Raw genomic sequence first — 24,505 nt, 5'->3', positions numbered from 1 at the left:
TAACCTAAGGACATCACAAACATCCATGCCCGAGGCAGGTTTCGAACCTGCGACCGTAGCGCCTTCTCTCATCATCATCATCATCATCTTCATACATATACGAGTAATACTACAGTATACACGCATCCATTATACTCATATACCCTCTGCAAAACCACGTATGGCACAATTCTCACATGTGCGCAATGGAGGGGGTCACTGTGGGCGGAGAGCAAAAAAATGGTTCAAATGGCTCTGAGAACTATGGGACTTAACTTCTGAGGTCATCAGTCCCCTAGAACTTAGAACTACTTAAATCTAACTAACCTAAGAACATCACATCCATGCCCGAGGCAGGATTCGAACCTGGGACCGTAGCGGTCGCGCGGTTCCAGACTGTAGCGCCTAGAACCGCTTGGCCACTCCGGCCGGCGGCGGAGAGCAAATACCCTTTTCGCTAGGCAGATGAACGCATCCCGTGGGATACCACAGTCAACAAGGCTACACAAATTTCCAGCATCTGTATGCGTTCTAACTTCATTTACATGATTTTGACGTGGCTTTCGCATTTGCGGAAATGCCATTTATGTTACGATGATCTGAAAATGGTACCCCGGCCCGAAACTAGTCACCGAGTGAATAAAAAAAAAGTGAAATCTGCAACTTTCGCTGGTTTTTTCGTTGTACTGAACAAGGCTGTACGCCATTTACGTTAATTTCCGCGTCGATGCACGTTACTGCGCTGACTCTAGTTGCCATATAAACGCCACTTCACTGCTGCGGTTTGCCAACGGCCTTGCCGCAGTGGTAGCACCGGTTCCCGTCAGATCACCGAAGTTAAGCACTGTCGGGCTCGGCTATCACTTGGATGGGTGACCATCCGGTTTGCCGAGCGCTGTTGGCCAGCAGGGTGCATTCAGACCTTGTGAGGCAAACTGAGGAATTACTTGATTGAGAAATAGCGGCTCCGGTCTCGGAAACTGACATACGGCCGGGAGAGCGGTGTGCTGCCCACATGCCCTTCCATAACCGCATCCGGTGATGCGTATGGGCTGAGGATGACACGGCGGCCGGTCGGTTCCATTGGGTGTTCTTGGCCTGTTCGGGAGGAGCTTAGCTTAGTTTCACTGCTATGGTTTACGTCAACCATGGTGGGTCAAACGAAGATCTGGTAGGCTATAAGGGGTGATAAATATTTTGTTCTCTGACAATATTCAACTGCGTCGTCTACCAACATACGAAATTGCAACTAATACAAATTTGGTTCTATTACGCTTCCCTGGAGAACATTAGTGGTTAATTTTATTCATCCAGGAAAATATGGAATTATGGTGCGTTCTGCCTTAAGACTCTTCCTCAAGTCTGTATTGACATTCCTTAAGAATAAATTTTCTTCGCTGGCTTTAGATGTGCTTGTCAGCTAACAGCTTTAAAAATCGAAAAACATCGAATTACCCTCTTTACATCAAGCTGTTTTACTTTCAGTATCTTCTAATCCACGTTATGTGCATTACACTCTTAGCAGTCATCTCTTTGATGCTGCCTTCAATGCCGACATACATAACATAAAGTAATAATTAGAATTATCCTTATTACGAAGGGGAACACTTGGTAACCAAAATGTTGAAATAATCATCCTGGTTTATATTCACAGCAACCAATGGGCCCAACTCACTATTAAAAAAAATTAAATAAAAAAAATAAAATATAAATAAAAATTCGCAGAACCACCTCCGGCTTAAAAGGAGAGGGCCCACAACGTGTCTAAATCTCAGGCATTCCTGATACTACACAACTTCTTTTGGATAGTTGACAAACAACTTCCTTGGCGTTCACTTGTAGTGTTATAGCAAAAACGTGGGAAAACTTAAATGAGGTAGTTCGAATGGTGTCATTTTAGTCTTCCGAATGTTAGCGGTACCATATTCACTATTGTAAAGTGCGAATTAGGCAGATAAAATGAGTGTAAATCTAGTGCCACAAGGCTCTACATGCAAGTGTGCTTCCATACGTTCTTATCCAGAGACAGTGCTGGAAAAGTGATCAGTATTAGCATCATTTCGGAAGTTAGGTGTCACGCAAGAGGCGTAGACACAAAAACCACCACACTTTTCTCGTTAAATGACTAGGAATATGGCGCATCTGTAACGGAAGCTCCTCTACATCAGGTCCTTTTCCCGACTGCAGTGCGATCGACTCTGTTAATAAAGTCATTATCTCCAACGGGATCACGCACCAGCATGCCTTATCGGGTATTTTTGATTTTACGAGGGAGGTTTTTTTTTTTGTTTCCATAGCTGTTCGTAGTAATTTCAGTTCCTGTCTTTTGGATCAATGGATAATGAGAAGATGTCAGCGATACCATCAACTGATAGAAGATGTCGATTATGTAGACGCAGGGCGGAGGCATCGCTAACAAGTGGAATTTCGTCACAGATTATTTAGGTGGAACAGGCTTCTGACCCTAATTGCTTCTTTATATTATTGGATGAGAAACAACGCAGACGAGAAAACGATAGCACATATCTGACAATTTCTGTCTCTCTCTCTCTCTCTCTCTCTCTCTCTCTCTCTCTCTCTCTCACACACACACACACACACACACACACACACACACAAACAAACAAACACACACACATATGTGATTTGTGTACGGACAGAAGACGCACATGCGCTCCCGACCAGTTGTACATATTACTAACCTCATATCACGTCTGCACCATTACCTAATGGCTCTCTTTAAGAAATATTTGTATAAAGTCAGCGAACTCGTACATTTCGTATCTGTGTAAATCACCAGAAACTTTATTTCCAGATCTTCTTTTTGTAATGTGGCTCCGTTGTTTGCAGAACACCGAAAGCTGTCCAGTCTAAGGCGTAGAACTAAAATTAAGTATCGACTACTTGATACACGAAGGAATTGCGGATTTTCGTCTACATATTTGCTTCATCCGGCCACACTGTAGGCAATGTTAGAGCACTAGATTCTTCAGTGTGCAGTTTACGTATTCGGTTGCAGGCGTTCAAAGTTTCGCTGATAATTACGTGTCTCTGTCGTAGTGCTGCCTTCACCAAGACCATATTTCACTGATGTTACTCCTGTACTACATTACTCGTTGAGGTTGTTCTACTGTACAGGAAGCTAGAGAGCGGAGTACATCCATTAATTATTTTATAACATTGACTGTAAGACGTACTATAAGATCAAGATATTGGGAAAGGTTTACAAAAAACTGCGTCTAGATCGCTTATTATAACATCGTTTCGGCTACTGCCATCATCAGATCAAAACTGAAATTTGTATAACAAGGTTCACTGTTAATACCAACATAAACTATGTCTAATTGGGCCATCACTGTACACGATTAAGGATAGGTTATTTTGATGCTAACATTGAATGTCGTTATACAAGTTCCATATTTTGATCTGATGAGGGCAGTAGCCCAAATGAAGTTATGAATAAACATATGGAGGCCTGTTGAGCGATCTAGATGGCTTATTCACAACGTATCTGAGTGATTGAGTACTCTTGCAGGAAATTTACTTCCTTTATTAATAAAGCATGAGACGCTTTGCTAAACCCGCAGGACAGGATAGGTAGTTTAAGTTGTCGTAAGAGGCCAAAATAAGCGGCTGTCACTTACACTCGAACATACAATCTTTTATTTGATCAAACATTGCAAGAGCCCCAAAATTTATTTTTTTAAAAAAGAAACACAGCTTTAGTTTTCGAACTTAATTAGCGGCAAGGCTACTTTAATTTAAAAACGGCTAAAGCCAATAACTTGAAGCTCAACCAAAATCATAAATTTAAAAGTCAAAGCCTTATCTTAAAACAGTTCCTTAATTAGGCTGAAGGCCCAAAGAATCTGACACTTTAAAAGCAAAACAACTTAAATTCAAAATCGGCTGAAGGCCCAACACTTAACACTCAAAACACTAATTTTAAAAATGCCAAAGACTTTATGTAAAACAGTTCCTAAATTAGGCTAAAGGCCCAAACCATCTGACGCCTTTAGGCCAAAACAAACTTAACATAAAAATCGGATGGAAGTCATACAAGTACAAACAACAAGAACAAACAAGAAAAGGCAGTACACCCAAGGGCGCTCGGAAGTTCCAATGGTCGGCCTGGGATTCAAACACTAACGCTTGCATAGGTGAGTCAGGCAGTCGGCCCAACCATTGTCGATCCGACGACAACTCCACCGACACAACCAATTATACATTGAGCTGTCCAACTACACACCTTGCTGGACAGCGACAACACAGTGAGGAAAATACGTCAACGGCCAGGGCAGGTAACCGGAACGTTAACGGCCACAAAGCAGAAGATTCCGCTGGTGCACTTCAATTCAAATAACCAAGTACAGTTAAACTCCACCGGAGGGTGGCTAAAATTAGCCAAAACACACGTTTTTGCTCGTGGGAATATCCCAACAGCCAACAACGAACTCCAAACGACACTATGTGAACAGTGGTGACTTTCTGGTAGATCAAGTCAAAAATCAACTTTCGTGTTCAGTATCGGTGAGCCACGAACCTTGCAGCAATGGGAACAGCACCACACACTCCGACACCGCGTAGAGGCCACCAGTGGGCCTGGTCAAACTCCGCACCGCGGAGATTTCCTCACTGCTCGACTCCCCAGGCCCGGAAGCGGTGAAAGGACCAAGTATACGTCGGCCGATGAGGCGACCAACCGAACTACCAACCAACGGTCGTTCCTCTCCAATCTCCCTGCGTCGGACAGTTCATGTGTGTCACCAGCGGTCTGCGAGCACTGGCTGTCGACGCCTCACCTCCGTCGCCAAACTTTACTGCTGCTGCGTACCGACTGCACTGCTGGTCCTTCCCGTACCGACTGCCAGACACACCACGATTCGGAAATAATATCGGTCGCTCCAGAGATGGTACGACAGCGCACTTATCGATACGTGCTGCTGCTGCCGCTCATTGGCAAGTAAGGCAGGAAGTTAGTGACGCCAGTAAGTGGAATAAGAGAACGAGGCTTCAGTACCGTAATAGAAGATGACAAACAATAAATGGGATAAACGCGAGCGGTGAACGGCTCAAAGCAGACAAGGCAGACGAATCATCACAAAAGTGAGGTCACGCAATTTCGGAGGAAAAAATGGGGCCACTATACGAATTATGGATAGAAATTATGATTAACTGCAATAGTATTCGTTATGAATAGGAAATTGGGGCAGAAAGTGACACTGTGGAAAGTTCAGCAGTCTGGATACTCTCTTCAGTATTAACAACTATGGTAGTTTGAACACACATACCGATATCACTCGTAGATGACGAAGAAGTTGAGAGAATATATGGGAGTATTTACCCTTAAACTCGATATCTAATTGAACAAGAATTCTAATAAGAATGGTTCGCTGGAAAATTGTAATAGGAGCAGAAATGAAAGACAGAGTTCCGGGAGAATACGGGCAAGTTCATAGGTAGGGGAGAGAAGAAGCACTTCTTGAGTTCTGGAATAAATTTCCGCAAGTAACAGCAAACATGTTGTTCAAGAATCACAAAGGGGAAAATACACTTGGAAAATCGCTAAGTGTGTCCAAGGCTTCCATCCAGTCACTTGTTGGCAGTTGAAGATAGCGAAACGAAATCCGAAGTTTTAAATTTCACATCTAAGAACTCGTTCATGCAGAGAATAGCATAAACATACAGTCGTTTGACCATCGAACAAACTCCCGTATGGACGACGTTGTAATAAGCATCCCTGGCGTGGAGAAACAACTGACAGAGTTGAAAACTGGACCAGATGGTAACCCAATTCGATTTTTCAAAGAGTAGTCTACACTATTGGCCCCTTACCTAGCTTTAATTTATGGCGAATCTCTCGCCGAGCATACAGTCCCAAGAGACTGGAAGAAAGCGCAGGTGACTGCTGTACGTAGGAAGGGCAAAAAGGCGGATCAGCAAATTTACTGGCCATCCCTAACATCAGTTTGTTGCGGAATTCTTGAAGACATTCTCAAATCGAATACATTAAATTTACTTGAGACCGAGAGGAGTCAGCATGGGTTTAAAAAGCATCAAATGTGCAAAACTCAGCTTGCTCTTTTCTGACATGATATTCTGCGAGCTGTGGATGAAGAGCAACAAGCAGATTCCATATTTCTAGATTTCCGGAAAGCATCTGACGCTGTGCCCCATTGCATGCTGTTGAAGAGGATATGGAACAGGTTCACAAATATGTGAGTCGCTCAAAGACTTCCTGAGCTGTGTGATCCAGTATGTTTTCCCCGACGGCGAGTGTTCAGTAGAAACAAGGTATCGTTAGGAGCAACCCAGGGATGTTTTATAGGATCGCTGTTGTTCTGTACATAGTCAAAGCATCTGGGGGATAGGAAGAGCAGCCGTCTACTGTTGGTTGATGATGATGCCGTGGTGAACTCTAAGGTGTCGAAGTTGGGAGACTGTAGGAGGAGACAAGGTGACTTAGATAAATGTTGTAGCTGTTGTGATGAATGGTAGCTAGGCCTATAGGTAGAAAAATGTACGTTAATGCGGATGAGTAGGAAGAACAAAACTGTAATGTTTGCATACAGTATTACTAGTTTCCTGCTTGAAATAGAAAAGTCACTTAAACATCTGGGCGTAAGGTTGCAAAACCATATGAAATGGAAGAAGCGTGTGAGGCTGTGATCGACCTCGGTTTGTTGGAAGAAATCTAGGAGAGTGTGGTTCGTCTATAAAGGAAACGGCATATAGGACGCTAATGTGACCTATTTCTGAGTACTGCTCTAGCGTTTGGGGTCCGTACCAGGTAGGACTAAGGGAAGACATGGAAGCGATTAAGAGGCGGGCTGCTAAATTTTTTACTGGTAGTTTCGAACAATACGCAAGCGTTACGGCCGTGTTTCAGGATCTCAAATTGGAATCCCTGCAGGGAAGGCGACGGTCTCTTCGGGGAACACTATTGAGAAAATTTGGAGAACCTGAATCTGAAGCTGATTCCAGAACGATTGTACTGCCCGCAACATACATTGCGCCTAAGGACCATGAAGATATCAGAAATTAGGGCTCATACGGAGGAAAAGAGACAATCGTTTTTCCCTCGCTCTGTTTGCGAGTGGATGAGGAAAGGAAATGGCCAGCAGTTGTTGAGGTACCATCCACCACCCGCCGTACAGTGGATTGAGGAATATCTATGTAGATGTAGAAAGGACTCCACACGAGAGAAGATGGCAGCTCATATCAAGGTGAGATTCAGAAATTAGATATTTGATTTTAAGGCTTAGCTATAAAATGTTACTTTAGGGGCAGTCAAGTGAAAATGAGACAGATGGGAATAAATATAAATAAATTGTTTCTTGAAACATCGTGGCAGATTAAAACTGTGTGTCGGACCGAGAATCGAACTCGGGACGTTTGCCTTTTGCGGGAAAGTGCTCTACTATCTGAGGTACCCAAGCACGACTCACCTCCCCCCCCCCCACCCCCCTCTCTCAGGTTTACTTCTGCCAGTACCTACCAAACTTCACAGAAGCACTCCTGCGAACCTTGCAGAACTAGCACTCCTGGAAGAAAGGATATTGCGGAGATAAGTTTCATATCAGCGCACACTCCACCGCAGAGTGAAAATCTCATTCTGGAAATTGTTTCTATTTTCAAAAGTAATCGCCATAGTTGTTAATAGATGTGCCCCCTGTGAGACAAGACGTTCGTTGCCTTCATGAGCTGTGGCCGAAAGCTCCTACGCGCATCAGTCCGGAACCGCGCTGCTGCTACGGTCGCTGGTTCGAATCGTGCCTCGGGCATGGATGTGTGTGGGGTCCTTAGGTTAGTTAGGTTTAAGTAGTTCTATGTCTAGGGGACTGATGACCTCAGATATTGAGTCCCATAGTGCTTACAACCATTTTTTTGCCTTCATGAAAGGATATTTGCGATTGCCTACCTCCGCGCGGGATTAGCCGAGCGGTCTCGGGCACTGCAGTCATGGACTGTGTGGCTGGTTCCGGCGGAGGTTCGAGTCCTCCCTCGGGCATGGGTGTGTGTGTGTTTGTCCTTAGGATAATTTAGGTTAAGTAGGGTGTAAGCTCAGGGCCTGATGACCTTAGCAGTTAAGTCCCGTAAGATTTCACACACATTTGAACATTTTTGATTGCCTACGGAACTATCATTGTGTCCAGTGATGATGAAGACTAGGCTAAAGTTTAAGGTAGCATAAAGTTTAAGGTAGAATAAAAATGGAACGAAGTGGGATATTGAGGCATTGAGGAACATTGAGGCTTATTTGAAGCTCTCTGAGGCTGCTAAAATATCACAGTAGGAATTTGTGGGGAAAAGAAAAAGATTCCTTAAAATTGCCAATTATAGATTTTGAACAGACGAATGTAGTTTGAAGGAATCTAACTGCGAAAATACCTTGGCTAACATAAGACATACGTATGTCGACCTACGAAAGAATGAAATAAAATATGTCCACAGAGAGAAAGTGCTATCTCTTGCTGCTGGTTCGTGTGAGTATGAGTGCGTAGAGTGTGGTGTCGCCACACATGTGTCTTTGAATCATCTAGATCTACATGATTACTCTGCAATTCACATTTAAGTGCTTGGCAGAGGGTCCATCGAACCACAATCATACTATCTCTCTACCATTCCACTCCCGAACAGCGCGCGGGAAAAACGAACACCTAAACCTTTCTGTTCGAGCTCTGATTTATCTTATTTTATTTTGATGATCATTCCTACTTATGTAGGTTGGGCTCAACAAAATATTCTCGCATTCGGAAGAGAAAGTTGGTGACTGAAATTTCGTAAATAGATCTCGCCGCGACGAAAAACGTCTTTGCTGTAATGACTTCCATCCCAATTCGCGTATCATATCTGCCACACTCTGTCCCCTATTACGTGATAATACATAAAGAGGTGCCCTTTTTTGCACCCTTTCGATGTCCTCCGTCAATCCCACCTGGTAAGGATCCCACATCGTGCGGCGATATTCTAACAGAGGACGAACGAGTGCAGTGTAAGCTGTCTCTTTAGTGCACTTGTTGCATCTTCTAAGTGTCCTGCCAATGAAACGCAACCTTTGGCTCGCCTTTCCCACAATATTATCTATGTGGTCTTTCCAACTTAAGTTGTTCGTAATTTGAACACCCAGGTACTTAGTTGAATTGACAGTCTTGAGAATTGTACTATTTACCCAGTAATCGAATTCCAACGGATTTCTTTTGGAACTCATGTGGATCACCTCTCACTTTTCGTTATTTAGCGTCAACTGCCACCTGCCACACCATACAGCAATCTTTTCTAAATCGCTTGGCAACTGATACTGGTCTTCGGATGACCTTACTAGACGGTAAATTACAGCATCATCTGCGAACAACCTAAGAGAACTGCTCAGATTGTCACCCAGGTCATTTATATAGATCAGGAACAGCAGAGGTCCCAGGACGCTTCCCTGAAATCTTATGGGACTTAACTGCTAAGGTCATCAGTCCCTAAGCTTACACACTGCTTAACCTAAATTACCCTAAGGACAAACACACACACACAAACCCACGCCCGAGGGAGGACTCGAACCTCCGCCGGGACCAGCCGCACAGTCCATGACTGCAGCGCCCGAGACCGCTCGGCTAATCCCGCACGCCTGTGTTTGAATCGGCCGACAACAGTGTCAGTGAGGTCCGGCCGCCGGAAGCCGCCTGTGTGAGGCGTGCGCCCTGCACTGTCTACGGCGCACCGTCTGCAGTCGACACGCGCATAAACACTGCAGAGCCAAAGAAACTGGTACATCTGCTCAGTATAGTGTAGGGTCACCGCGAGCACGCAACACAACGTGGCGAGGGCTCGACTAATGACTCAATTGGTACTGGAGGGAATTGACACCATGAACTCTGCAGGGCTGTCCATGAATCAATCACAGTACGACGGGGTGGACATCGCTTCTGAACAGCACGTTGCAAGGCATCTCAGATATGCGCAATAACGTCCGTGTCTGGAGTGTCTGGTAGCCAGGGGAAGTGTTTAAACTCAGTAGAGTGTTCCTGTAGCCACTCTGTAGCAATTCTGGACGTGGGCGGTGTCGTATTGTCGTGCTTGAATGGCCCAAGTCCGTCTGAATGCACAATGGACGGGAATGGATGCTCGTGATCAGACGGGATGTTTACGTACGTATCACGTGTCAGAGTCGTATCTAGTAGTCTCAGGGAACCCATATCACTCCAACACTCCCCACACCGTTACAGAGCCTCCACCAGCTTGAACAGTCCCCTGCTGACATGCATGGCCCTTGGATTCGTGAGGTTGTCACCATACCCGTACACGTCCATCCGCCCGATGCAATTTGAAACGAGATTCTTCCGACCAGAAAACATGTTTCCAGTCATCAATAGTCCAATGTTAGTGTTGACGGGCTCAGACGAGACGTAAGGCTTTGTGTCATGCAGTCTTCCATAGTACACGAGTAGGCTCTGAAAGCCCATATCTTTGATGTTTCGTTCAATGTTTCGCACGCTGACACTTGTTCATGGTCCAGCACTGAAATCTGCAGCAATTTGCAGTAGGGCTGCACTTCTGTCAAGTTGAACGATTGTCTTCAGTCGTCGTTGTTCCCGTTCTTGCACGATCTTTTCCAGCCGCAACGATGTCTGAGATTTGATGCTTTGCCGGATTCCTGGCATTCACGGTACACTAGTGAAATGATTGTACAGGAAAATCCCCACTTCATCGCTACCTCGGAGATGCTGTGCCCCATCGCTTGTGCCCCAACTATAATACCACGTTGAAACTCACTCAAATCTTGATAACCTGCCGTTGTACCAGCAGCAACCGATGTAACAACTGCGTCAGACACTTGTTGTCTTATATAGGCGTGGCCGACTGCATCGCCGTGTTCTGCCTGTTTACATATGTCTGTATTTGAATACACATGCCTATACCAGTTTCTTTGACGCTCCATTGTATACACGTATAGCAACGCTGACTGACCTGCTCTATGTTCATCCAGTTGTATAGTTTACACCAGTCGTTGTGTGTCTAGTAATGTGTGGAGTCAGGAGAGGTTTATTTCTGTTATTGGTTAGAGGTTTACGAATAAAGCCCTATTTCTTTCACTTGGATCGGTTTCGTGTATTACTTGGTTACTACAAAAGTAGTAGTATTGGCAGTATGGTATTCTGCCTTACGGCAGGTCTTCTCATGGGTTAAGCCTCTTCCACTTTTGTCTGTCCATAGCCAGTATTTTCATTCCTGAATATTTGTCTCGTTTGATATTGTCCAGCATTTGATTTCTTCTTTTCCGTCTTCCTCTTTTTCCCTCCATCATTCTTCTATTCTTTCCTCCAATAAATAGTATCTCCTAAAACAATGTCCAATCCAATTCCGTTTTCTCTTTCTGATGATTTTTAGCATGTTTATTTCTTCTCCAACTCTTCTTAGTACTTCTTCATTCCTTACTCGGTCGTTCCATTTCACTTTTCCCATTCTTCTCCACATCTCTAGTGCCTCCAATCTTCTTTCATCCACCTGCCTCAATGTCCAGGTCTCCGCACCATACAGTGCAGCGCTCCAGATGTAACATTAGGCAAGTTTTTTCCTCAGATCTTTATTTAGTTATCCGCAAAGTAATTTCTGTTTCCTCTTGAATCCTTCTTTTGGCATTGCAATTCTTTTCCTAATTTCTGTCGAGCAATACATATAATCCATTATCACACTTCCCAAGTAACTTAAGTTATTCACTTGCTCTATTTTCTCTCCATCTATTTTTATATGGCACTTTCTCCCCTTTCATCTAATTACCATGACTTTCGTTTTCTTCTTGTAAATCTTCATTTCATATTCTTCCAATTTTCTGTTTAGATCATCTAACATTTGTTCCATTTCTCTTGCACTCTCTGCCATCAAATCTGCAAATCTCACACACTCCACTCTCAGACCCTCTATACAAACTCCTCTCCTTCCATCAAAACTTTCATTAATAATGTCTTCCAGATAGATATTGATATTATGGAAATGGAAGAGGATGTAGATGAAGATGAAATGGGAGATACGATACTTCGTGAAGAGTTTGACAGAGCACTGAAAGACCTGAGTCGAAACAAGGCCTCGGGAGTAGACAACATTCCATTAGAACTACAGTCCTGACAAAACTCTACCATCTGGTGAGCAAGATGTACGAGACAGGCGAAATATCCTCAGACTTCAAGAAGAATATAATAATTCCAATACCAAAGAAAGCAGGTGCTGACAGATGTGAAAATTACCGAAATATCAGTTTAATAAGTCATAGCTGCAAAATACTAACGCGAATTATTTACAGACGAATGGAAAAACTGGTAGAAGCCGACCTCGGGGAAGATCAGTTTGGATTCCGTAGAAATGTTGGAACACGTGAGGCAATATTGACCTTACGACTAATCTTAGAAGGAAGATTAGGGAAAGGCAAACCTACGTTTCTAGCATTTGTAGACTTAAAGAAAGCTTTTGAAAATGTTGACTGGAATACTCCCTTTCAAATTCTAAAGGTGGCAGGTGTAAAATACAGGGAGCGAAAGGCTATTTACAATTTGTACAGAAACCTGATGACAGTTATAAGAGTCGAGGGGCATGGAAGGGAAGCAGTGGTTGGGAAGGGAGTGAGACAGGGTTGTAGCCTCTCCCCAATGTTATTCAATCTGTATATTGAGCAAGCAGTAAAGGAAACAAAAAAAAATTTGGAGTAGGTATTAAAATCCAGGGAGAAGAAATAAAAACTTTGAGGTTCGCCGATGACATTGTAATTCTGTCAGAGACAGCAAAGGACTTGGAAGAGCAGTTGAACAGAATGGACAGTGTCTTGAAAGGAGAATATAAGATGAACATTAACAAAAACAAAACGAGGTTAATGGAATGTAGTCGAATTAAGTCGGGTGATGCTGAGGGAATTAGGTTAGGAATTGAGACACTTAAAGTAGTAAAGGAGTTTTGCTATATGGGGAGCAAAATAACTGATGATGGTCGAAGTAGAGAGGATATAAAATGTAGACTGGCAATGGCAAGGAAAGCGTTTCTGAAGAAGAAAAATTTGTTAACATTGAGTATAGATTTAAGTGTCAGGAAGTCGTTTCTGAAAGTATTTGTATGGAGTGTAGCCATGTATGGAAGTGAAACAAGGACAATAAATACATTCCTGGAAATTGAAATAAGAACACCGTGAATTCATTGTCCCAGGAAGGGGAAACTTTATTGACACATTCCTGGGGTCAGATACATCACATGATCACACTGACAGAACCACAGGCACATAGACACAGGCAACAGAGCATGTACAATGTCGGCACTAGTACAGTGTATATCCACCTTTCGCAGCAATGCAGGCTGCTATTCTCCCATGGAGACGATCGTAGAGATGCTGGATGTAGTCCTGTGGAACGGCTTGCCATGCCATTTCCACCTGGCGCCGCAGTAGGACCATCGTTCGTGCTGGACGTGCAGACCGCGCCGCGTGAGACGACGCTTCATCCAGTCCCAAACATGCTCAATGGGGGACAGATCCGGAGATCTTGCTGGCCAGGGTAGTTGACTTACACCTTCTAGAGCACGTTGGGTGGCACGGGATACATGCGGACGTGCATTGTCCTGTTGGAAAAGCAAGTTCCCTTGCCGGTCTAGGAATGGTAGAACGATGGGTTCGATAATGGTTTGGATGTACCGTGCACTATTCAGTGTCCCCTCGACGATCACCAGTGGTGTACGGCCAGTGTAGGAGATCGCTCCCCACACCATGATGCCGGGTGTTGGCCCTGTGTGCCTCGGTCGTATGCAGTCTTGATGGTGGCGCTCACCTGCACGGCGCCAAACACGCATACGACCATCATTGGCACCAAGGCAGAAGCGACTCTCATCGCTGAAGACGACACGTCTCCATTCGTCCCTCCATTCACGCCTGTCGCGACACCACTGGAGGCGGGCTGCACGATGTTGGGGCGTGAGCGGAAGACGGCCTAACGGTGTGCGGGACCGTAGCCCAGCTTCATGGAGACGGTTGCGAATGGTCCTCGCCGATACCCCAGGAGCAACAGTGTCCCTAATTTGCTGGGAAGTGGCGGTGCGGTCCCCTACGGCACTGCGTAGTATCCTACGGTCTTGGCGTGCATCCGTGCGTCGCTGCGGTCCGGTCCCAGGTCGACGGGCACGTGCACCTTCCGCCGACCACTGGCGACAACATCGATGTACTGTGGAGACCTCACGCCCCATGTGTTGAGCAATTCGGCGGTACGTCCACCCGGCCTCCCGCATGCCCACTATACGCCCTCGCTCAAAGTCCGTCAACTGCACATACGGTTCACGTCCACGCTGTCGCGGCATGCTACCAGTGTTAAAGACTGCGATGGAGCTCCGTATGCCACGGCAAACTGGCTGACACTGACGGCGGCGGTGCACAAATGCTGCGCAGCTAGCGCCATTCGACGGCCAACACCGCAGTTCCTGGTGTGTCCGCTGTGCCGTGCGTGTGATCATTGCTTGTACAGCCCTCTCGCAGTGTCCGGAGCAAGTATGGTGGGTCTGACACACCGGTGTCAATGTGTTCTTTTTTCCATTTCCAGGAGTGTAGTTCGGACAAGAAGAGAATAGAAGCTTTCGAAATGTGGTGCTACAGAAGAATGTTGAAGATTAGGTGGGAAGATCACGTAACTAATGAAGAGGTATTGAATAGGATTGGGGAGAAGAGAAGTTTGTGGCACAACTTGACTAGAAGAAGGGATCGGTTGGTAGGACATGTCCTGAGGCATCAAGGGATCCCCAGTTTAGCATTGGATGGCAGTGTGGAGGGTAAAAATCGTAGAGGGAGACCAAGAGATGAATACACTAAGCAGATTCAGAAAGATGTAGGTTGCAGTAGGTGCTGGGAGATGAAGGAGCTTGCACAGGATAGATTAGCATGAAGAGCTTCATCAAACCAGTCTCAGGACTGAAGACCACAACAACAACAACAACAGATATTGAACAGTGCTGGTGATAAACAACAACCTTATCTTACGCCTCTTCCCCGCTGGATTTCTTCACTCATCGCACCGCCTATTCTTACACTTGCTCTCTGGTTCAAATATAAATTTCTAATTAGCCGTCTCTCCCTCCAGTCAACTTCATGTTTGCTTAGGATTTGTATCAGTTTGTCCCGTCTGACACAGTCAAAACCCTTCTCAAGATCAATGAACACAACTTACACCTTCCTTTTCTTCTCAATGTACCTATTCCCTATCACTCTCAGTAGCCCAATGGTATCTCTAGTTCCCACTCCTCCCCTGAAACCAAATTGTTCATCTCCTATTACGAATTCAGCTTTCCATATGTCCTTTTGTTGTGCGTCTTCAACAAGACTTTGGCTGCATGCGATATCAGGCTCACTGTTCTATGTTTCCCACACTTTTTGCTGTTCTTTCTCTTTTCTGTAGGTATTAAGATACTTTCTGTAAAGTCCTTTGGCCATTTTCCTGTTATGTGTATTTGAGTACACAATTGAATCACCTCCCTTTTCCCCTCTTTCTCCAATGACTTTAACCGTCCCGCGAGAATCTCATCTTGCATCTGCTTCATAGATGCTTCAATCTCACTAGTTAGTATGGCATTTCGTTTCTCATCATCTGCGACTTTATCGTCTTCTTCTATCCCAAGCTCTTCTTCACTTTGTCGGCAGTCTGCAGCGTATAGCCCGGGAGATGACCTGGGGGAGTAACTGCTACAACCTTGCGACTCTGGCTAAAAATGGGGGTGAGATGCGAATATAAGAACTCAACAAGAGAGTTCTCTTAGCCATTCTCACCTCACTTCTCCACAATCCTACTTACACGTGGTGCCCCTGTTATGCTGAGCAACCCAGTCGAAGGTAGGGTAACCCACCCCAGCCGGAAACAGGGTCAGCGGGCGGACAGGATGTAGAGGACAGTGGAAAGCAACGGGAAACCACCACTGGAATTACTTCCCTAGACGTTGGTAGGATGGACCTCTTACTACAGAAAGAAATACTGAAATATAAGTCACTTAAGAATACGAGTAAAATCAAGAAAAATGCGAAGGTAAGCTGAGGTGAAACAGCTGGAAGAAAGATGTGAGGAGTCAAAATGAATTCAGTTTTCTGCAGAACAGATTCAGAACAGAGAAAAATGAATCGTTTAACTGAAGTATTTCTCTTGTTAACCATGGTTTCTTCGCAGTTACGTTCTTTGTACCTATATACTAATCTAGATTGAAACAAATGAATTTGCGTATATAGTAAACTTGATAATATGTTAACGTGGGCACTTTGTAAGTAACACTTGTAGGAGCCGTTGATTCTTCCTTATCAAATTTCTAAAATCATTTGGGGAAGTGTCAACCAAACGGCTATTCGAGTTACAGTGTAGAATCAGTTGAAACATTTGGAAGAAATAATCGCGAAGATATTAAATCGAGATGAATAAGAGAACTAATGCACAGACAGCCTACAGACGTGCTCAACAACGTTGCAAGAGAGGGGTTGTGCATCACTGAGAGGAGTACTAACGAAATTTCGAGAAAGTACTTTCCGGGGAGAGTCGGACAACATATTACTTCTTCCCACATATATCAAGCGAAATGTCAGGGAAGAGAAAATTCAAGAATTCAGTGTCAGTACAGAGGCTTACCGCCAATCATTCTTCCCATGTGCCATTCGCGAGTTTCAGGAGTGGGGTTAAAATTCTAGGTGATAGGATATGGATCATACGATTGGGTGATGACATTGCTGCCCTGAGTGAAAGGGAAGATGAATTACATGATGTGCTGAATGGAATAAACAGTTTAATGAGTACAGGATATGGTTTGCGAGTAAATCGAAGAAAGACGAAAGTAATGAGAAGTAGCAAAAATGAGAACATCGAGAAACTTAACACCAGGATTGATGGTCACGAAGTAGATGAAGTTAAGGAATTCTACTACTTAGGCAGCAAAATAACCAATGACGGATGGAGCGAGGAGAACTAGCACTTGTTGACTTCTCTTGGCCAGGAATGCCCAAGAAAAGTCAACAAGTATCAAACATAGGCCTTAATTTGAGAGAGAAATTTCTCAGATTATACGCCTGGAATACAGTACTGTATGGTGGTGAAACGTGGACAGTGGGAAAACCGGAACAGAAGAGAATCGAAGCATTTCAGATGTGGTGGTACAGACGAATGTTGAAAATTAGGTGGTGTGATAAGGTAAGGAATGAGAAAGTTTTGCGCAGAATCGGACAGGAAAGGAATACGTGGAAAATACTGGTAATGAGAAGGACAGGATGATAGGACATCTGTAAGACATCAGGGAATAACTTGCCTTGTTCTAGAGGGAATTGTAGAGAGCAAAAGCTGTATAGGAAGACAGAGATTGGGGTACATCCAGGAAATAATTGAGTACATAGGTTGCAAGTGCTATTCTGAGATGAAGAGGTTGGCAGAGGAGAGGAATTCATGGCGGGCCGCATCAAACCAATCAAAAGACTGATGCCCAAAGAAGAAAGAAGAGTACATAGCTGACAGTCTAGGTTTCATGTCCGGTCGGGTCGAGAACATGAGTGCCAGTTGAGGAAAAGAAATTCCGAGTTCCAGTTTAAGAGCCGTTATAAGTTAAATAACCCAGAGAATGAAATTAATGTATGGACTCCAACCAGAACAAATATAAAATTATATTGTTCTTATAGATGTACCTGATTTGTAATGACGAATTTGACGTTAATTATCGCAAGTATGTCATTTCTGACCATTCGTACCTATGTAGTGACTGCGACTTTCCTATAATTGTAAAACGAAAGAAGGTTGTGAAGTGTGAGTTCCACCTAGGTATGGTCGGAGTTTTGTGTAAAGCTTGTCACGAAAGATCCTTTCCGACAACAATGATGTAAAACCAAGGTTTCTTCGACTTCACCAAGGCAGCAAAATGCTACCTTAATACTACTGACCTGGAGATTTCAAAGATTACTTGGGTGAAAACCCAAAGACCAACTCACTGTTGGAAATGGAAGTGAGACAGAAAAATGAGAGAAAGTAAGATTTGGAAAAGTTTATTCCTTACACAAAAGAAAAACATCGACTTTTTATGAAGAGTTAGTTCAAAGCTTCCATGTATTTAGCCATTGTTTTTGTCTTTTTTACAGTTATATGTCTAAAAGTCTGCTATATAACTATGTAATGACTTGCAATCGTAAAACATGGGGCTGCTGGAAGACAGCATGGACAGTCCGAGTTAGGAAATCAGAGACATAATGCAAGGAGCAGACAAAAGTGTTAGCTTTTAGGTTACCGGATGTTAACAGTACTGCTAGAACCCCGCGATTTGCAGATGCTTTTGGAAGCTCCCGAGGGGAGACGTTTCGCTTCGGAGAATGAACTGCTAACTCCATCCATCGCCTAGATACTGTAGTGAGACTTCACAGTAGAAAATTATCATAAAAAAGGCAGACGCAGCAAGCTTGATACTTGCTCCTGAGAACCGTGACGCAGTGGGTTTACACTGAAGAAAGTGCTACTCCAGCGGTCACCACTCACTAAAGGCCTCTGATCAGGGCTAGGTGACGTACATCTCAGTTGTTGCTGACCGTAAGGAGGATAGTGGCAGAAAACATTCAGCTGAACGTTGTTGCTACCAAACTTTGAGTTAGTTCGTCAAGTCCAGCAACGTCCCTACCTGCCGAGTAGTAGAACGGGCAGAATCTGAATGTGGTCGCTCAGAGGCGCCCGGAAGGTGCAGAGTCACTCGCCAGATAGGCCGAAGCCCGTAAAGTGCCAGTAGATTGGTGGGCCTACTATGGGAAGGGAGAAATATTGCACCGTCACCGTCCTTTAATAACTCACGTTTGGGTATTCAGACTGAGTTCTTAGTCAGATCACTGGCACGCCAGTACGTGTCGCTCGCGATCAGCTCCGACAAGTCTGATTCTCTCAGTTGGAGAGCTGCTTCTAATGTCGGTACTTAAAATACTACTAGTGTTCGCTGCTTCTGTTAGCACTCGCCCCAGCGGCTCGACACTGACTTCTGCTGTGCAGTTAATTACACCCGTTGCTTTTTCCAGTGTTTATAGTTAGCCTCCAGTGTAGCAGTTTGTTTGATTGCAAGTAGTCACTGTTAGACACCCGAGTGTCCCTTAGTCTCCTGCTGCGAGCGTCTTATCGAATCTCAAAATCCTTGCCTCTCGTAGGTACTTTGTGACAGTTCTCGGCGCTGATACAAACAACAAGCCTGCCTTCACTAGAAGTTTTTCTTTCTGTATTTGTGTCATAATCGCTTCTAAATTGCAGAACGACGTGGAACTCTCTGTCTTCCCCCCCTATCCTGTATTTCTACACAACACAGGTAAAAATTTTCTGCTGGCATGTGTGGGATATCCTTAATGATTTCTTCGATAAAGGTACTCTGCACGTAGTCATCCCGACGTCAGGACTGGTCTCACAAGTTGAGACTCTTATGAGGAGCAGCGCTGGCACTCCAGTAAGAACAGACGGTGCGAGAAGCGTAGAAGAAGGAACCAGGGATCCGTAGATCGACACTGGACGTGGGAAGACGCTGCCGGGGCAGCACTGTCTACAAGTCTTCTACATCTACATCTACATCCATACTCCGCAAGCCACCTGACGGTGTGTGGCGGAGGGTACCCTGAGTACCTCTATCGGTTCTCCCTTCTATTCCAGTCTCGTATTGTTCGTGGAAAGAAGGATTGTCGGTATGCTTCTGTGTGGGCTCTAATCTCTCTGATTTTATCCTCGTGGTCTCTTCGCGAGATATACGTAGGAGGGAGCAATATACTGCTTGACTCTTCGGTGAAGGTACGTTCTCGAAACTTCAACAAAAGTCCGTACCGAACTACTGAGCGTCTCTCCTGCAGAGTCTTCCACTGGAGTTTATCTATCATCTCCGTAACGCTTTCGCGGTTACTAAATGTTCCTGTAACGAAGCGCGCTTCTCTCCGTTGGATCTTCTCTATCTCTTCTATCAACTCTATCTGGTACGGATCCCACATTGCTGAGCAGTATTCAAGCAGTGGGTGAACAAGCGTTCTGTAACCTACTTCCTTTGTTTTCGGATTGCATTTCCTTAGGATTCTTCCAACGAATCTCAGTCTGGCATCTGCTTTACCAACGATCAACTTTATATGGTCATTCCATTTTAAATCACTCTTAACGCGTACTCCCAGATAATTTATGGAATTATCTGCTTCCAGTTGCTGACCTGCTATATTGTAGCTAAATGATAAGGGATCTGTCTTTCTATGTATTCGCAGCACATTACACTTGTCTACATTGAAATTCAATTGCCATCCCCTGCACCATGCGTGAATTCGCTGCATATCCTCCTGCATTTCAGTACAATTTTCCATTGTTACAACGTCTCGATATACCACAGCATCATCTGCAAAAAGCCTCAGTGAACTTCCGATGTTATCCACAAGGTTATTTATATATAATGCGAATAGCAACGGTCCTACGACACTCCCCTGCGGCACACCTGAAATCACTCTTACATCGGAAGACTTCTCTCCATTGAGAATGACATGCTGCGTTCTGTTATCTAGGGACTCTTCAATCCAATCACACATTTGGTCTGATAGTCCCTATGTTCTTACTTTGTTCATTAGACGACTGTGGGGAACTATCGAACGCCATGCGGAAGTCAAGATACACGGCATCCACTTGGGAACCCGTGTCTATGGCCCTCTGAGACTCGTGGACGAATAGCGCGAGCTGGGTTTCACACGATCGTCTTTTTCGAAACCCATGCTTATTCCTACAGAGTAGATTTCTAGTCTCCAGAAAAGTCACTGTACTCGAACATAATACGTGTTCCAAAATTCTACAACTGATCGACGTTAGAGATATAAGTCTATAGTTCTGCACATCTGTTCGACGTCCCTTCTTGAAAACGGGGATGACCTGTGCCCTTTTCCAATCCTTTGGAACGCTAAGCTCTTCCAGAGACCTACGGTACACCGCTGCAAGAAGGGGGGCAAGTTCCTTTCCGCACTCTGTGTAAAATCGAACTGATATCCCATCAGGTCCAGCGGCCTTTCATCTTTTGAGCGATTTTAATTGTTTCTCTATCCTTCTGTCGTCTATTTCGATATCTACCATTTTTTCATGTGTGCGACAATCTAGAGAAGGAACTACAGTGAAGTCTTCCTCTGTGAGACAGCTTTGGAAAAAGACATTTAGTATTTCGGCCTTTAGTCTGTCATCCTCTGTTTCAGTACCATTTTGGTCACAGGGTGTCTGGAAATTTTGTTTTGATCCACCTACCGCTTTGACATAAGACCAAAATTTCTTAGGACTTTCTGCCAAGTCAGTACATGGAACTTTACTTTCGAATTCATTGAACGCCTCTCGCATAGCCCTCCTCACACTACATTTCGCTTCGCGTAGTTTTTGTTTGTCTGCAAGGCTTTGGCTATGTTTGCTGTGAAGTTCCCTTTGCTTTCGCAGCAGTTTTCTAACTCGGTTGTTGTACCACGGTGGCTCTTTTCCATCTCTTACGATCTTGCTTGGCACATATGTAACGCATATTGTACGATGGTTTTGAACTTTGTCTTCAGGAGAACGTGGGGGTCGCAGGAGCGGCCGGGCGACAACGAGAAGGAGCGGCGGTCGTGATCGCAAGGGGCCCGCCAGGTCAACGACACAGTCGGCAGCGCTGCCGGAGCGGCCCCTGGGGTCTTCTGCGAGCTTCAGCAGCGACGGTGGCCAGCGGCCCGGCACAGCACAGTAGAAGGGAAGGCGAGACCACAGGCGCTCCTGCTCATCTCACCTGAGAACAGCGCGGCGTGTCGCTTTCAACAGCGATCCTGTCTCGACTCGCCTCGCCTCTCCCCGAATCTGTTCGTCAGTAACCAAAGTACGTCACGATCTCACATAATACAGCATATGTCGATAGCGTAGCAGCCGCAACTAACATTACTGTTAGTGACGCCCTTAAACGCATTCCCTAGGCCTTTGATTGTACGAAATTCGCATTAAATTTCATAAACAATGTGGACATAGCTTTCGCAATTGGAAATTTATGGTAAGTTCCTATCGGATCAAACTGATGAGGTCATCGGTCCCTAGGCTTACACACTACATAATCTAACTTAAACTAACCTACGCTAATGACAACACACACACCTTTGCCCGAGGGGGGACTCGGACCTCCGACGGGGGGAGCCGCGCGAACCGTGGCAAGGCGCCCTAGACCTCACGGCTGCATAGTTTTCGAACTAGTGCATGAAGCAGACAATCGAATATTGTAAAAGTTCTTAAAAACCCGTTTTTTTGTATGTTGTGTTCAAAGAGTCATCGCCTTTGCAAATTTTTTCTTCTAGGATGACAAGGTGTGGGAAATAGTTTCACTTTAGTATGTACTCGTTTGCAAAGGGACTTGGGCTCTCTGTGTGTCCATGAGTTCTTTGACGGTGTTGGTTAGGTAGTCATTCGAGTGGTTAACAGTTTACTATTTACAAGTAAGAATGTTTCAAATGGCTCTGAGCACTAAGTAACTTAAGTTCTGAGGTCATCAGTCCCCTAGAACTTGGAACTACTTTGTGGGGGGTGCAATAATGGCTCGACGCACTTTGTATTTGTGCCATTGTTTTGGTAGGGTCTGGCCTACATTCACAAGTTGGCGGACATTTCCCCGATACTTGTCTAATTTGTGAAAAAAAGAGGTTTCCTGGTCTTTTATCTTCTCTAGTCAACTCATGTATTTCTCTCGTCCTGGCCCACCTTGGGGCGCCTCGGTTCCACTTCCAGCACTTGTTTTGTATTAGAGTCGCATGTTGCTCCCCAAGAGCTGTCTCGCCATTGCTCTATAAAGTTTTAATTTCGTTGATGGGTTTAAATTCCTGCTCGTGATAAGCGGCGTGAGTGCCCGGATCATCTTCATAGTATTTAATTTCCTATGTTGTCTGTGTGTGGTAAAAGCCATCCCTTTATCCAGTATCACTCCCAGGTATTTCGTTGTCGTAGTCCAGGGTACTGGCAGGCCATTGATGGGAAGTCATATCGTTCCGGACCTTTCTTCGTAAACAGTATTCCTTCAGTTTTCGTAGGGCTTGGGGTGATTTTATTGCTTTTCGTTCACTGTTCGGTGACGTCAGCTTGTCACTACATCCTCTTGACTGGTTGTTCGAGGGTCCTTCCAGATGTTAGGAAGGCGTACAGACTGACGGTGACGTATTAAATGGTGGGAATGTCGTCAATATACAAATTAAACAGGAATGGCGATATCACGGCTGCCTGTGGGACGCCAGCTGAGACAGTTTTCAGTGATGACTTCTTCCCATCTATTTGTACAAAAAGACGACTGTCCTGCAGATAGCTGTCAACCAGCTTGATGAAACAGTCGAGGACATGGGTGTGATCGACTAGTTTGGCTATAAGCTTGTCGCGCCACACACGACCGTATGCCTTTCCGACATATAGGAAAACTCCAACTGTGGAGTTTCGTCTGTTCAGGCTGAGTTTTATGGAAGCAGCTAGGTCCGCTGGAAGCCAAACTGTTCGTGGCAGGTGATGCTATTTTCTTCTAGATTGTATTTGCGACGCTGTACCTGAACCCGTTGCAGAGTGTGGACAACGGACTAATCGGACGGTAGCTGTCTGGTAACTTTGGATTTTTTCCTCTTTTGGGAATAGGGATCGTCTTGACCGTCTTCCAGTCAGCAGAAAAGTAGCCGTTGAGTAAGCAGCTGTTGATAATTCGAGTTAAGGGAACTATGCCCTTTCTCAGAAGATGATTAAGATCGGCTCTGGTCACAGAGTACTTGCCAGGCGCCTAGTTGTTTGTCTTCCTAAATACCTTTTTAATTTCAGCGGGAGTTCTAAGAACAAGCCTCTGTCGTGTGGGGAGCTGGCGAAAGTCGGGCGATTCGTTGCCGAATACGGTCTTCCGGTCCTCTTCCTTCGTATACGCCGGCATACAATTCAGCTTGGCCAAGCGGGGCCGCGTATTGCTTTCTTTGCTGGTCTCGGGTGGCGTAGTGCTCTGACAAGTTACCACTCTTCCCTAGTCTGGAGGAACATTTCGTCCATCTTTGCTTCCTAGAGATCTTGCCGCCATTCTCCAGCTCGGCGGCGTAGCTCCCGGGAAAAACGATGCATCAGCCATCTGCCTATCTCGTGGATTTCTGTATCGTAGATATCGTTTACTGCGATTATTCCGGCGATGCTTGATTTCGTTGAGATGAGGAGGGAATGTTTCAAATTCGTGACGAAATATATCAGTTGCTGCACATCTTGTTGACCACTGCATTTAAGCTGTCAAGATTGCCACAGCGATGTCAATTTCCGGAACTGTAGAGACTGCTTCGGTCGGTCGGATACGTCGCAAAGAGGTCCGCTTTAACGGCTCTGGAACTTGGATTGGGAGGCCGCCATCCTCGAGAAGTCCGAGAACTGGTAGATTATCAGATTAGAGGTCATGGACGGTCTTGAGCTGTAAATTCGCAGCGATATTTCAACAATCAGTATATCAAGGACATCGCCTCCTGGTCGGCGAACTCACAGATGTTTGTCGGCTCCCGTGGCTCGTAGATGATGACCTGAAGGTGGTTCGCTAT

General features: G+C 45.0%; 1 pseudogene; it reads left to right on the top strand.

Moving 5' to 3' along the window:
* Nucleotides 1-765: 765 nt before the first annotated feature.
* LOC126199875 (5S ribosomal RNA) lies at nucleotides 766-883 on the top strand (annotated as a pseudogene).
* The last annotated feature ends 23,622 nt before the right edge of the window (nucleotides 884-24,505 follow it).

This window comes from Schistocerca nitens, chromosome 8 (assembly GCF_023898315.1).
Source record: "Schistocerca nitens isolate TAMUIC-IGC-003100 chromosome 8, iqSchNite1.1, whole genome shotgun sequence".
Classification (NCBI taxonomy): domain Eukaryota; kingdom Metazoa; phylum Arthropoda; class Insecta; order Orthoptera; family Acrididae; genus Schistocerca; species Schistocerca nitens.
This window is presented reverse-complemented; position numbering and strand designations above follow the sequence as displayed.